This window comes from Balaenoptera ricei, chromosome 2, assembly GCF_028023285.1.
Source record: "Balaenoptera ricei isolate mBalRic1 chromosome 2, mBalRic1.hap2, whole genome shotgun sequence".
Taxonomy (NCBI): domain Eukaryota; kingdom Metazoa; phylum Chordata; class Mammalia; order Artiodactyla; family Balaenopteridae; genus Balaenoptera; species Balaenoptera ricei.
This window is the reverse complement of record NC_082640.1, coordinates 183707353-183723612: the sequence shown is the minus strand read 5'-3', so window position 1 is coordinate 183723612 and position 16260 is coordinate 183707353.

Sequence of the window (16260 nt, the reverse complement as noted above, 5' to 3'; positions counted from 1 at the left end):
TGGACCGTTAACTGTTTCTAAATGAGTTCAGCACCATGGATTTGAATTCCCGCAAGAACACGCTGAGGTTGGCGGTCTCCCATTTCACCAACCAACCATCAGGGGCATCGACAGCTCAACTGGGACGAGAGCTCAGTCTGCAGCTGGAGCCCCGAGGCTCAGGACAACCAGCCCCCTGCTGTTTCAAAGTAGCCAGTGGACCTACATTTCCGTTCCCACGAGGCAGCTGCTCTCCTCCAAGACTCCAGTTGGGGAAGGAAAAAGGCCCCATCTTCTTTCACTGCCCCCAAACTGAGGGGAATTCATCCCTGAGCTGGCTGCTCACAGATACACTCACCTTTCATCCTCCCAGCAGCCCTCACAAAAGCCCCATTTCATAGATGAGGAAACTGAGGCTCTGAGAGGTGAAGTAACTTTCCCAAGGTCACACAGCAGGTAAGGTCTGGTCTGTCTAGCAGCAAAGCTCTTTCTCAGTGACACGGCACATGCCGCCATCTGTATGGCCTGTGGTCACCCTCCCCCCCTTTTGCCTGCTCTGTCTCCCACTAAAGGCTGTCTTGCTGCTGGACGCAGAGGGCTGGGGTGGGTGACTTAGATTCTGCTTCTGTTCTTCCTTACTCTGCCCCCTGCCACCAGATAGGCGGAGGACCTTCTCCGCCTAGCTGGTGGAGACAGGGGTTCTGCACCTGTGAGGCAGGAAACTACCCGGGCAGGGTGAGGGACCATCCTCTGGACTCCCAGAGGGCATGACCCGCTGGCATAGGGCTCCACCATGGCTCTCTGCCTTATCTGCACCCTCAGTTGTGGTCCTTGCCCAAGGCCAGGCTCCACACGGGTTCCTCTGAGGCTGCATCCCATCCCCCACCATCCCGACCCCTGCCCAGCAACCCGGCACCCAGGTGAGCAGCGGGACGATGGGAAGTTTCCAGAAGCGCTGGGTGGGGGCAGACGCTCCTGCTCCCCAAAAGGTCACCATCCAGTGGATTCAATATTTTTCAGCCAGGGAGGCATCCTATATGTGTTTCTTAAAAATAAAAGGAAGAACGTCCGAAGGCTTGTTTCCTTCCTGGAGCCACTGGCAGCTCATGGCTCATTTCTCCCGTCTCCTCCGGCTATAATTAAGCTCGCAATACAGAGCGTTTCTGCCTGCTCAGCTCCAGTCCCAGAACAATATTTCAACCCACGGTTAAATGAGGTGGATAAATAAAGACGCCCTGGACTCCTGCGAGGATGACAATCCTCCCCGCCCCCGTCACCGTGCTCTGCGGACCCCAGGAACACCCTGTTGCCTTGGACGCTGTGACAGAGGCCTCGAGATGGACAGAGGCTGCAGGGCCTCCTCAGTGGGGAGGCCGTTGAAGTGCCCGACCTGTCTCAGGGCCTCAGTTTTTCTATCTGTAATATGGGGGAGCAGACAAGTCCCTCTGGGCTCAGCCCTGCCGGCTTGAGCCTCCACATCCTGACTCAGAGTCAGACTTGCAAAGGCCCACCTGGGAATCTGCATTCCCCTGGGGCCCCAGGTACCCTCTCCATGGGACCATCTGTAGGGGGCCGGCTGCCTAGAGACCTGGGGAGGAGGGCCAGTTTCAGGATGACCCTAGGGCCCCTCTCTCCGCCTGACCTGACCCCAGACCAGAGGACAAAGCCCCGTGGTGGAAGGCCAGCCCCAGGCCAGCAAGTGCTGCAGTGCCCTCGGGCCACAAGGGGGCAGAGGCGCCCAGGCACAGCACCTGCCTCTGCTCCAGCGAGCCGGGTCGGGCACCACCCGGACGCGTCTGTCCGTCCTGGTCTGCAGAGGGGACCAGGCGCTGGGCGGGGGCCGACCTCTCCCCTGCAGCCTGGGTGGCCCTCGGACCTCTGCCCCAGCCTCTTCTGGAAAGCTCTTTAAAACTCAGCCAGATCCCCTGCGTCCGAATCCTGGCTGAGGGCCCAGGGATGGGAATTTCACACCAGGCCCCGCTCTCACTTCTGATGCGCACCAAGTTTAATTACCACCAATTCTGATCCAATCCTCAGTCGCCCCATTTCACAAGTGGGAAAACTGAGGCCCAGAGAGGGCAGGGGTTTGAGCGAAGACCCTCCCCAGCCAAGCAGCGCTCCCAGCATTGGGCGACTTTGCTTCTTGTTGTGGTGTGAAATGCTGCTGAGAATTTCTTAATTCCCTTTCGCAAAAAGACAGGTTGTGCTTTGTGCAGAAATCGTTATTCAAAAATTACAGACTCTGCTTGTTTCTATGGAAACATTTTTCACCTTATGCAAATGAGGCAAGAGGCATGAAAACAACGCCTTCCCTCTCTGCCCCGCTTCTTTCTTTTTGGAACCTGGAAAAGCAGTGGCTGAAAGTTTAGTCCTGGGCAGAGCGGGTGTGAGGCGGCCCCTGACCCTTCCGGAGCCCTGGCTCCGGGATGCTTGGCCTTGGCGCCCCCAGGCTGGCAGGGCTCAGAGCCTTCCGGCCTGTTACTCCCACTCTGATCATTAGCGAGCAGAGGCTGGCAAAGTTCTCTTCAAAGTGTTCCCCAGCCCTTTGAAGGGGAGCCCGCTGCCCAAAGAGAACCCCACGGGAAGCCCACCCAAAACAGAGTCTGGGGGCGGCACCCCACTTCTGGTCATCTTCCACCCTCACCTGCTTCGAGCACCTGTTGTTTGCCCAGCCCAGACTGGCATTCCTTTGAGGGGCTTTTCCTCTGCACCCCTCCTGCACCCAGCTCTGCCACCAGGAGGAGAATGGTTGGGGATCCCCGAGGCCAGGGGTGGGGATGGCAGGTATATCTTTCCTCCTGTGTTGATTCAAGCCCCAGCGCCAGTACCTCCTGACTGTGTGGCCTTGGGCCAGTGTCTTTGCCTCTCTGAGCCTCACTTCCTCCCCCGCTTAGAATGGGGGTGATTGCACCCATCTTGCAGGGTTGTGGTGAGGGTGAAATGAAAGCACACAGTGGGGTCTCAATCCATAGGAACCCCAAGTTGCTCCTTGGGAAGGGGGAGCCAGGATGAGCACAGACCTCTGGGGGCGGAGTGTACTGCGTGGGGCGAGGACACCCCAGGAAGAATCCCCACCCCCGCCCACGCTGCCGTCCAGAGCCGCTCCTGACAGAGGCGGCCACCAGGAGGCAGTGTCCCACAGGGCAGGGGCACCAAGTTTGGAGCCCAGAGACCTGGGTTCAAGTTCCGACTCAGAGGTGTCCTCACCATGTGATCTGGAGATCACTGAGCCTCAGTTTCCCCATCCTCTCCCCAGCCACCCCAAGGGCTGTGTGGGGACCAGACGACAGAAGTATGTAAGAGGTAGGCGGGTGAGGGTCAGTGAACATGGCGGGTCCGAGGCCAGACATGACTGTCCATCCTGAGTATCAGCCACTTCTTCATGGCCACGACGCAACTGTACACTCTCTGGCTCTGGAGCCCCTGAGAACACTCTGCTTTTCTTCCTCTGCTGGCTTCTCCACAACCCCCTCTCCTAACAAGGCAAGCCTGGTGCCGCTCTGGCAGGTGCTAAACACTGTTCTGTGTGGTCCACGTATATCACTTATGTAAGTAAGCAGGTATGTAAGCCCAGTGTGTGGGTACTGTTATTCTCCCACTTTACAGGTGAGAAAACTGAGGCACAGACAGGCTGAGCAACTTGCTCGAGGTCACACAGCTAGGGAGTGGGAGATGGGATTAGAAACAGCAAATCCAACTGCAGAGGCCGAACAATTGACCACCATGCTATCCTGATTCCGTCTGCATTTGGGAGTTGCATCAGTTTCCTGGTGCTGTCATAACAAAATACCACCAACTGAGTGGCTTCAACAACAGAAATGTATTGTCTCAGTTCCGGCGGCCGGAAGTCCAAGGTCAAGATGTCGGCAGGGTTGGTTCCTTCTGAGGCCAAGGGAGGACTATCCTGGGACTGTCCCCTCGGCTTGTAGATGGCCATCTTTGTGTTCACATGGCCATCTCCCTCTACATGTGCCTCTGTGTCCAAATTTCCACTTTTAAGGACACCAGTCATATTAGATTAGGGGTCACGCTGATGCCTTCTCTTGAACGTAGTACCTCTGTAAAGACTCTGTCTCCAGATAAGATCACAGTCGGAGGCACCGGGGGTTAGGACGCCAACATATGAATTTGTGCGGGAACACAGTTCAACCCAAACAGGAGTTAAGAGACCGTCTGAGGTATGGGACCCAGGGGTTCAAGGAAGGACAAGGATGGTGAATGGGGACTTTTCTCTCCTCTCAGAGTAAGACCTTAACCCCCAAAGTGCAGGCAATTAGCCTGAGGGCCCCCATTTTCTAAAGAAGCCCCCCCGAAGCAGCCCAGTGGGACTAGCACGGGGGGTTGGGTGGGGGAGACAGAGCCGCTCTCCTCACCCTTCGACCAGGCCTGCAAAGTCCGCGGGCAGAGAGCACAGCCGCTTCCTGTCTGTATCCCACTGAATTCAGCGGTCTGTTACACCAGCTATTAGAACATTATTTAGAAGAATAGAAGAAAACCAATAGGAAAAACGAAAAATTGTAATATAGTGAACAAAACTCAGGAATCGGGGCAAAGGGAGAAATGAGCGATGTCTCAGTTGTCTGAGGGGCCCTTGCTGGATTCTGTGTGTGCCAGTTATCGCCTTACTGCCTTTCAGCTCCAAAGCTACCTTGATGCCTCTCCTAGTGAAGGACGAGGAGCCCCTGAGACTTTCCGGGCTGCTGGCACAGCACTGAGCTTTGTCCCAGAAGGCTCTGGAGTCCATGCAGGAGGAAGAGATTTCATTCCTGGTTCTGGTGGGCGGCAGAGCAGGTCCTGTAGCGCGCCTGGCTTCCCCGCATCGGCCCCTACCGGGCGGTTTGGTCATGGACCACCTGTGCCAGGACCCTTCTCCATGGACAGCTTTCCCCACACCCCAGAGGGCAGATTTCCAGCAAGTTCCCTGTGGTGGATTTCCAGCTTCTGCCAGCCTGGCACCACAGTGGCCCCTTCGCCATTCAGTAAAATATAACCACTCCTCTCACAATAATATCTAGAGCTCAGTCCAGGGGCGGGCGGCATCTTCTTTGGGTGCTGTCTCAGCCCTAAGAGCAGTGGCTGCTCCTTATATCTGCTATTCTTCAGAGTTCTCTTTACTTCTAACCAGCCAGTCTCTCATTATTCCAATCCTGTTATAGGTAACAATCCCGGAGGATAGACTTTTCTTGTTCAAATTAATGTGTAGAGACTTCCCTGGTGGTGCAGTCATTAAGAATCTGCCTTCCAATGCAGGCGACACAGGTTTGATCCCTGATCGAGGAACTAAGATCCCACTTGCAAGGGGCAACTAAGCCCAAGTGCTGCAACTACTGAGCCCACCCGCTCTGGAACCCACGCGCCACAACTAGAGAGAAGCCCAGGCACCGCAATGAAAGATCTCACGTGCCGCAACTAAGACCTGGCGCAGACAAATAAAATTAATTAATTAATTTAAAAAACAATAACAAATTAATGTGTAGTTTCTGTCTCCTGGACCCTGACTGATACAAAACTGGTAGCAGGAGTGGTCCCAGGTGGTAGATGAGAGGTGGGGATGGGACTGGTCATGCCTCTGGGCTTGCACACAGCGCTGAGCTTCCTACCTACAGGAAGCGGTGTGTCAGTAATCCGTATACGCAGCGGTATCACCGTTAATCAAACCATCACCTGTTGTTGATTTCAATGAAGGGGTTCAGGCCTGAGGAGCCCGAGTAGATGTTGAACTTGACCCTTACAGCAGTCATGGTGGCTATGAGGATGCGGGTGAGCTCTGGATTCTCTCAAGGGCACCTGAGAACTTACAAGGAGAAAATGACAGGCTGAGCCCCGTTAGCTCTCAGCTCAAGTCACAGACTGGGAACCAGCCAGTCTCCATGACAGCTCTCAAGGAAGCTCAAATTTCTTTTAGCTGCAAGCCTGATATTGCTGGAAATCAAATACAAAATTTAATTGTGCAGGTTGCTGAAATACAACAATTGAATTCATAGTCTCAAAAAATTTCTCATGACACAGGTAGGGCATTGATTAGCAGAGGACAGGATCCTGAACCTTGGAATGGGGACATCGGATTGGATCCAAACGAAACTGTTGGCCTTGAACCCCCAAATCACGCTGAGCCACCCCTGCCAGGGGAAGTAGCTTTCCTTTTTGTGTCTGAAGAGACTAGCCTCCCTCTGCTTGGAAATTCTGTGAAAGCTCACCTAGGGCCCTGAAAAGGGATACATCCCCCTCTCCAGACCCATCACAGCCCCGCCCTGTTGCCACTAGACACATGACTAGGTCCAGGAGCACAGGTACACACTTTGACCATCAAAAGCTTAACCAGCAGAAGAATTGTGAGGCTTTGCTAGTATATACTGGCAGAAACCTGGGAAACCAGTGTGGGAATGGATTCTAAGGGGATTGGACCAAAAAGAGAGGAATATAACATTAGATCAGGCCACATAAGATGGGCATAGCTGCACTTACTAGAGACTCTGAATTTAATGTGTTAGCTTATGTAACTATGTATTAATTATATAACCAATTACCACAGACTTAGAGACTCAAAACAATACATTTTTATTATTTCACAGTCTCCATGGGTCAGAAACCTGGACATGGCTTAGCTGGGTCCTCTGCTGCAAGGCTTCTCCCAGAGCTATAATCCAGGTGTCGGGCAGGACTGCAGTGTCCTGCCCTTTCACCCGAAAGCTTGGCTTGGGAAGGATCCGCTTCCAAGCTCACACGGTTGGTGACAGAATTCCGTTCCCTGCAGGCCTCAGTGACCAGCTGGCTGTTGTCCTCATGAACCTCTTCAACGTGGTCACTTTACCCAAGCCTGCAAGCTGAGAAGGGACAGACCGAAGTCCCAGTCTTGTGTAAGCTAATCACGGAAGTGACAGCCTACTGTCATAGTCTATTGGTTTGAAGTTTGATACAGGCTCCCCCATCCTTAAAGAGAGGGAATCACACAGAAGCATGAATACCAAGAGGCGGGGGTCCCTGGGAGCCGTCTTAGAGTCTGCCCACCACCGGCCCGAAGTGGCTCTGACAGCTTATTTGGTTGGTTGACCAGAACTTGGCCTCAATGGTGGCCCACAGCTAATGAGGTTGAGATGCCAGGGCTTCCTCAGGATGATGTGGAGGACAGAATGCAAGCTCAAGTGAGTAGGATGGTTGGATTGGATCTAGAATGTGAAACCTGCTGATTGAGAAGATTAAAGGGGTGTAGCTGATCCTGTGCCTGGCCCTGGGAAGGGAGTCAGAGATGTTTAATCAAAGCAGCCGCCATAAAACCCAGTAAGATAGGCAGGGCAGGAAGTTCTCCTAAATCCATTTAACAGAACAAGACCAAGGCTCAGAGAAGTGAAGCAACGAGCTCAGGGTCACACATCACGCGGGTGGTTCAGACTCCAGGCTGAGTGCCATACTTCCCCACCTCTCTGCACCTCCTGTTGGGGGGTAGAGGGACCGAGGCAGAGCACACAGCACCCCTGCCAGTGCAGATGAGGCCTCAGACCCAGATCACCCAGCAAGGGGGAGCACGTGCCTCTCAGGCTCCGGTTGGTGTGACCGGGAATGACCAAGCGCTGGGCCGGACTGCCAGGGAGGGGGCGGCCAAGCTCTTGCTGGCCAAGAGGGATGCAGAACTAGAAAAATCATTACAGGTAGATGAATTATTCACAGCATCGTCGACCTCCTCAGGCCCCGGACAGCCGGGAGCTCGCTGAATAACCCAGCGCATCTTATTACCCACGTGTAATGGCCTCTTTTTCTCTGTCTCAGAAGAAAGCGATTCAACACCATCAAATATGAATGCGGGGCAGCTGATACAGTGGCCGCTCACACACTGGCCCTCCAGTGCTGCCCTAGAGGTCAGGGATGTCGCCAGCCTGGGGTCCAGAGACTCGACCGGGAAGGGCCCAGGTAGCCGTGCCCTCCCTCCAGAGCCTGAGGAGAGAGTCCTCACACACGGCGGCAGCCTCCACCCCGTCCATGATCTCAGGTGCGCCAGAAATGCCGCGCTTTGCTTTCCTAAAACAGAGATTAATGTTAATTTTGCTCATCATTCCCAATCTCAGTGGGTTTGAGGTCCCCCGGGGGGATGTCTCTGCCCCAGAGCCCTCCTGGGGCTAAGGATTAGGAGGCGCCTTGGGGTCTGTATTAGTGTCCCGTGGCCGCTGTAACAGATTGCCACAAACGGGGAGGCTTGAAACAACAGACATTTATTCTCTCAAAGTTCTGGAGGCCAGAAGTCTGAGATCAAGGTGTCGGCAGGGTTGCACGCCCTCTGAGGCTCCGGGCAAACACCCTTCTGGCCTCTTCAGCTTCTGGCAGCAGCCGCAGCCCTCGGCTTTGCACACACACGGTTCCCATCTCTTCTTCCATCTTCTGCCATGGGTCTCTCCTCCGCATCTCATAGGACCCCAGACATTGGATTCGGGGCCCATTCTCCTCCAGGATGACCTCATCTTGACTGCAGCAACCCTATTTCCAAATGAGGGCACCTTCTGAGGTTCCAGATGGACATAACTTGGAGGACACTATTCAACCCGTTATAGGGTCCATGCTGGCACTCATGGCCACGGCTCACCTGGATCCTGACTTTTGGTCCATTCAAGTCACACAGGTGTCCTGACCCCAGAGTTTCTCCAGCTTTCTCCTTCCTCTCCGGTCCACATCCTCACCTCTCCCGCTGTTTCTGCAGCCCCCCTGGGAATGGGGAAGCTCAGAGGGGTTGTCCAAGGCCCTCTGTCCAGGTGCCCCTCACCTCACCCCCATTGCTCAGAGGGACAGGGTCCCATCAGTCCCCCAGGCTCTGGCAGGAAGTGGGGCCCTGAGTTCTCAAGTCGGGGTGCAGCCAATGCAGTCGACGCTCTTCCCACGTCCCCTCGGCCCTCACTGTCCCCAGCACGCTGACCCAGCAGATTCTAACTCCACACTCCTGGGCCCTTCACCTGCAGCTTCTCCAGCCGTCAGAGTCCGCCAGCTGCAGCGTGGGGCGGCCCAAGGGCCAGATCACGCTCCTCCCACCAGATCAGCCCCCAGCCAGTGGCCCTAGCACCCTCACCCCTGGATGCGTTAGCTCTGCTGCGTGTTCCACGCTGTACCCTTAAGACACCTGGGGGCACAGGCTCCGCTTCCTGGAGTGACTCTGCAGCCCCCTTGCCTTCCCATCACAGTGCCTCACTCACCCCCTCCCAAATAAGCTCCCATTCATCCTCTCAGGGTCTGCTGCTGGGGAAACCTGCACTGAGACACGGGGTCTAACATCCCCCCTTACCAGCTCGGCCCAGGTCCCATCTCGGGAGACCCTCCACATCCAAGCCTTTCTCTTCCTGCTCCAACCACATCGCCTGCCTCGCCAGGACGTGGCTTCATTCGTTTAGAAAATCAGAGCCTGAGATGAAGCTCACCAGCAGCCCCCAACCAGGCCACCCCACGCCCCACCCCCGCTTCCTCCTCCCCTCGGCCACCCGCCCTGCGTCCGCCCAGGGCGATGCCAGCGTCATGCCGCACCGGCTCCAGTTCAGTCTGGTCCCCGGTCTCCCCCACTCTCTTCCTTCTATGCTTTAGCTCAGGAGCACCCGCACTCTGCAGGCACCCCTGGGGACCCCTCTGCCTCGCTCGAGGCCAGCCCCGGCCCCCCTCCTGCAGGAAGGGTCCCCACGCCCTCCAGCCAGATGCAGCTCCCCTTCCACCTCCCAAGCTCTTTGCAGACATCGCCGATGGCCTCCACCCGTGCGTCTCATCCACCAGCTGGAGACCTGGGACTGAGCCACCTCTGTGTCCCCAGCACCCTCACAAGACCAGGCCTGTTGTCGGCATCAGTGGGTATTTGACAATGAGGATGGCCAGCTCCCTATTCTTAGTGAAAGAAAGTATGGGCACACGGTCTGACCACAGTGAAATTCTCCCACAAACGATTGCAAGCGGCTCTCATGCTTTTCCAAGGTCCCGTGCGGCAGGGGACATCCCAGGCCCTCCTCCCACTCAGACCTACAGCGGCACGCACCTCTGAGCCTTCGCACATGCTGATTCCTGTGCCTGGAAGCCCTACCTGTCATCCAGCTCCCACCAGACCCTTGGCCGGGGATGGAGATCCTCCGCTGGGCTCCCCAAGCCCCAAGGCCTTGCCCCATCTCTGTCCGCGAGCCTCTGGCTTGGAACAGTCTGCTTATTTGCCTGTCCCCTCAGGGGTCAGCTCCTTGGGGTGTGGGCTTCAGGAGTGAGATCAGTTATCAAGGTCAGCGTCACCTCCCAGCCCCTGGGCCCGCCTCACATTGTCCCCACGTCCCCCCACCTACGACTTGCCCATCTACCTGCAGTCCTCGCACCCCAGGCCTCCATCTTGCCCTAAGCCCAGGAGCATGGCCCGCTTCTGCCTCGATGCTTCCTGCCTTCTAAACAATAGTATCTGCCACACCGTCACCCCTTCCCCAGTACCCCTGGACCCCACCCCAGGCCTGGCCTGGGCAGGGTGACCCAGTGACCAGGACACAGCATGAGTCTGGAGCCGCTCCGGGACCAATGAGAGCAGCCGATGCATAAACAGCCAGCACAGCCTCGAGGCACTGGGCAGAGGGGTCAAGAGGGCCGTGGCCCCGAGGACCAGTGTGAGACAGTCAAAGAATGTCTCCAGGGGGGTGACCCATGAAGGCTGGACTGAGCCAGGCACGAGGGGAGTGTCTGGGGGACCCGGGAGTGATGGCTGGAGACAGGATGACTGCCAATGGTCGGCTGTGTCTGGAGCATTAGGGCCAAGGAGGGAGGCTGCAGAGGGCAGGTCTGCCCTTACCTGGCGGTGATGGGAGACGCTGCAGTCTGGGCCACATGGTGGCTTTCGGGGACCTGAGGTGCTTTTGCCTTTGTGGGCCCCTTCCAATATTAAAAAAAAAAATTTTTTTTAAATAAATTTATTTATTTATTTTGGCCGCATTGGGTCTTCATTGCTGCACGCGGGCTTTATCTAGTTGCGGCGAGCGGGGGCTACTCTTCGTTGTGGTGCGAGGGTTTCTCATTGCGGTGGCTTCTCTTGTTGTGGAGCACCGACTCTATGCGTGCGGGCTTCCGTAGGTGTGGCACGCAGGCTCAGTAGTTGTGGCTCCCGGGCTCTAGGCGCGCGGGCTCAGGAGTTGTGGAGCATGCGCTTAGTTGCTCCGCAGCATGTGGGATCTTCCGGGACCAGGGCTTGAACCCGTGTCCCCTGCATTGGCAGGCGGATTCCCAACCACTGCACCACCAGGGAAGCCCTAAAAAAATTTTTAATTACATTTTACAACTGCGCTGGTATAAAGGCAAATATAATCCAGGCTGGATTCATATTATTCCATTTATCTTTTTCCTCTTGATTCTACGAGAAATGAAAATGAACACATTTTTGCAGACCCCTAGAGGACCGTGAGTCCCAGGCCCTGTTCCTGCTGCGTTTAATGTGGCCGCCGGCCTGGACTGCTGAGCCCGGCCGGACCAACCCATGCTGCCTGAAGGCTGAGACGCCGGGGGGCGCTGGAGGCCGGGGGCAGGGGCAGGAGAGCCAAGTTCCCGCAAGTGGCAGTGGCCTTGAGGGGGGCTAAGCAGGACCTGAGGGTGGGGACTTGGAGGGAGGCAGGCGTTCAGCACCCCCATGGCTCATGGGGCTTGCAGGGCGGCTGCCCTGTCTCCCACCATCCTGGAGGGGGCGGGACGGGGCGCTGGCCGTGAAGCTCAGCTGCCCAGACCTCCAGCCGTGGGACCCTGGGCAGATCACGTAATGCCTCGTGCCTCCATTTCCTCATCTATAAAATGGGGACATCCAGGTGGTCTGAGAAACACTTGGTGCTCGGTGAGTCCTTGGCAAGTGTCACCAACTTCCATTATCATCTCTGTTATTAATAATTACCTCCCGGGGTCCTCCCACAGCAACCTGGGAGGATGACCATCACTATCCCCTCTTTACAGGTGAGGAAACTGACCGGCAGAGGGAAGGGGGCTGCCTGGGGTTCCTGCAGCAGCTCCAGTGAACGACGGAGATGGCAGCCCCCACCCACCAGGCTAGAAGCAGAGGCGCAGGGCAGCCCACCCACCCGCCAGGCAGTGGCAGGACCGGCACGTCCACCAAATCACCAACTGCAGAACCCAAGCTCTGCACACCTGGCCCGCCAGGGCTGGACGGGACCCCAGGCCTCCCACTGCATCCCGACGCGGGAAGCTTCCGCAGCAGGATCGTGGCTTGTTTTCTCTTTAAGCGGTGACTCATGTTCTGGAGAAACCATATTGCAAGAACAGTACATTATCTGGGGCCCACACTGCAAGAGCGTATTTATCAGGACAGCCCAGGATTGACGGAGCACCATGCCTGAGGGATTGGCATCTCCATAATTCCCACTTCCCCGCAGCCGGGACCCTAAGAGCAGACAGCGGGGAGGCTCTTGGAGCTGCCGAAGCCGCCACCTGCCCCTGGAGCAAGCGATGGAGCATGAAAGCATAGCCCGGCCGCCCGCGGACCGGCATCCCCTTCACCCCAGAGCATCAGTGTGGTGAACGGGACCCTACAGGGCGGGGAACAGCCTTCCACCTTGGGGTCTCCATCGGGTGATTTTAGCCACAGTCTGTCACGAGCCATTATCCATTTTACCTATTTGTTCAACATTCATTCCTTTATTTAACAAAGTTTGCTGGGTGCCTGTATGGGGCAAGCGTCCCTCCAGATACTGACAACACAGACGTGGACGAGACAGACCAGGTCTAGTGGGCGAGACAGAACCGAGCAAATCATCACACGATTCGCTAGTTCATGACACTGCGATGAGGTACAAGGAGCAGGGGAAGCCCACCCAGGGTGCTCACCGGTGATGCCAGAAGTTCAGCTTCTCTGTGCACCGGTGCCAAGCCGAATCTCAGAGACAGCGTTTTGGGTGAAGTAGAAAAGAATAGCTTTATTGCTTTGCCAGGCAGAGGGGGCCACCGTGGGCTCCTGCCCTCGAAAACTATGTGTCCCAGCCCGGGAGGATTTGATGAGGAGTTTAATAGCAATAGTTCAAGGGTGGGGTTGCTGATAAGATTAGGGGGTGTGCAGGGTCTCAGGTGGCCGGGTCTCCTAGTCTTGATGAGCTTCTCTGGTCCCTTTCATCTCGCCTCCGGTGGTTTCTTAGCTGCTCCTCCCTTGATTAGCAACTGTTCGAACCTGCCCTTTGGAACTCAGGGGAGGTCATGGAGGCTGGAGTCTTGCCTACAAGAAATGGGGGGCAAAAAGGCTTCCATGCCCAGCAGCCCCAGGGGGTCCTCCTCGGTTTCACCGGGGAGGCCTCAGAAGGCTTCTTGGGGGCGGAAACCCCTAGAAAGAGGGCGACCAAGGAGAGGAGGAGATGCTGGGTGAGCAAGCAGCATCAGATGGGAAGGAGCCTTTCCGTTTTCACTCCAGTGTCAGTGAGGCCCTGACACTGCCCTTCCTGGGTGTGTTTGCTCTAGGACTCTCCCCCAGGCTCTGCCCAAGGCCCCGGGACACAAAGAGGCCTTGCCATAAGGGAAAGGCAGACATTTCTGGACCATCTCCTGATGCACCCCCTTCTCCCTTCCTCTCTTACCTGCCCCTCCTGCCACACATCTTGGCCATGAGGATTCTTGCTTTAGGAGGGAAGTGGGGACCACTGAGAACAAGGGCGTCCCTGGGACTGGCAGAGGGGGCCTCTGACACACAGAACTTCCCACCCGAGTGGGAGTGGAAGCTGGAAGCCAGTGGGGTGGGGGGAGCAGTGAGGGTCTCCTGAAACCCCCAGGGAATTCCAGGAACGTGGCCAGAGCCCTGGAAGCTGCCCAAGGAGCCACTGGGTGGGTCTACAAATGGCAGAGGGAAATGTCTCAGGTAACCCTGCCTATCACCCCTCCCCCAGACCCTGCAATGTCCCCTTGCCACTCTGCCCACCCATCCTCCACCCCGAAGCCAAGGGAGCTGCTCCAAACCCAATCCCAGACTTCCAGTTTCTGGTCTAGCACAGAAGCAGCTTGGAAGCTGCCACTCAGTGCTAACAAGTAAAAAACTGAACAAGCTGAAAAATCAACAACTCTTGTTAGACTTGTGAAAGAAGCGAGGCCACAGGGCAAACTGGTGCCCCCGCATCAGAGGCACCGATAGCTGAGCGCAGAGAACCACGGCTCCAGAGGCAGAAAGCTGCACAGGAACCAGGGCCAGGGAAGGGAACCCAAACGGAAACTGACGAGTTGCTAGAGGCTCAGTGTAGACGAGGCTGAGAGTTGAAACTCCAGAGGGGGCCCAGTGCCAGAGGGGTCCTCACCCGTTTGTGAACTTTACCTCCAGGACCCCAGTCTGCTCTCACAAGTGAATATTGGAGGGAAAATCCCCTTGTGCTTCCAGCAGGGGAGGAGGAAAGGAACCACTGTGAAATACGCCAGAATATCCTGTTCTTAACAAGGCCAGCCCTCCTAATCTATCAGATTTAATCTATTAGTTTAACCTAATCAGAGCCTAATCTCCCGGGGTTTTATCAGAGCCTAACAGGCGTGAGAAAGGGGAAACACCCAACTCCAAGCCACTCTAGCCATCCCTCCCCACCTATGGGGGTGGGAAGAGATGAGAAACATTCATGAAGTTCACAGTCCTGTAAGCACAGGTTCACTACTGGACTGAGACCTAGAACTCTTCCCCTCCCCCCACCTCACCACTGCATTACTAAAGGCCTATTTCCAGAAGTTTCTTTTACCCAGTACCTCATGTCTGGCTATCAAGAAAAAATTACAAGGCATACTAAAAGGCAAAAAACATAGTTTGAAGAGACAGAGCAAGCATCAGAACCAGATTTGGATATGGCAGGGAGGTTAGAAATATCAGACCAGGAATTTAAGACAGCCATGATTAATATGCTAGAGCTCTAATGGATCAAGTCAGCGGCATGCAAGAACAGAGGTGTGGTGTAAGCAGAGAGATGGAAATCCTGAGAAAGAACCCAAAAGAAATGCTACAGATCAAACAAACTGGAAGGGAAATGCAGAATGTCTTTGAGGGACTTATTAGTAGACTGGACACGGCTGAGGAACGAATCTCTGAGCTTGAGAATATCTCAACAGAAACCTCCAAAATTGAAAAGCCAAGAGAACAAAGACTGAAAAATATAGAACAGAATATACGAGGGCTGCAGGACAGCTACAAAGGTATAACATATGTGTAATTGGGAATTCCAGCAGGAGAAGAGAGAAAGGAACAGAAGAAATATTTGAAACAATAATGGCAGAGAATTTCCCCAATTAATGTCAGACACCAAGTCAGAGATCCAGGAAGCTCAGAGAACACCAAACAAGATAAATGCCCCAAATAAACTATACCTAAGCATTTCATTTTCAAACTTCAGAAGAGCAAAGATAAAGAGAAAAAAAATTCTGAAAGAAGCCAGAGGGGAAAAAAGCACATTATCTATAGAAGAGCAAAGATAAGAATTACTTTCAGCTCCTCGAGAGTGGAGTGAAATATTTAAAGTGCTGACAGAAAAGCCCCACAAATTTAGAATTCTATACCCTGTGAAATTACCCTTCAAAAGTGAAGGGGAAATAAAGACTTTCTCAGACAAACAAAAATTAAGGGAATTTGTGGCTAATAGACCTGCCATTCAAGAAATGTTCAAAGCAGTTCTTTCCAGAGAAAGAAAATAATATGGGTCAGAAACATGGATTAACATAAACAAAGGAAGAGCATAGGGGAAGAAATAAAGTAAGGAAAGTGAAGCTAAAATAAAACCTTTATTTTTTTTATTCTTAACCTTGAACTAACAGATAACGATTTGTTCAAAATAATCATACCGACAATGTATTTGACTATATACATAATATATATGCTTATGAATGTTTATGTATAAGTGAAATGAATGACAGCAATGATACAAAGTATAGGAGGGAGGAATTAGGATTATTTTGTTATTATAAGGGATTTGTACAACCCATGAAGTGAGACAGTGTTACTTGAAAGTGGATCGGAGTAGCGGTAAATGTATATTGCAAACTCTAGGGCAACCACTAGAAACAAGCAATATAACTGATAGGGTGAGAAAGGAGAGAAAAGGGAATTATATAAAATGCTCAGTTAAAACCACAAAAGGCAGATTTGCAACAACATGGATGAACCTTGAGAACAACATGCTAAGTGAAATAAGTCAGACAAAGACAAATACTGTATGATCTCACTTACAGGTGGAATCTAAAATAGTTGAAATCATAGACACAGAGAGTAAAATGGTGGTTGCCAGAGGCTGGGGCGTGGAGGTGCTGGTCAAAGGATACAAGCTTTCAGGTATAAGGCGATTAAGTTCAGGGGGT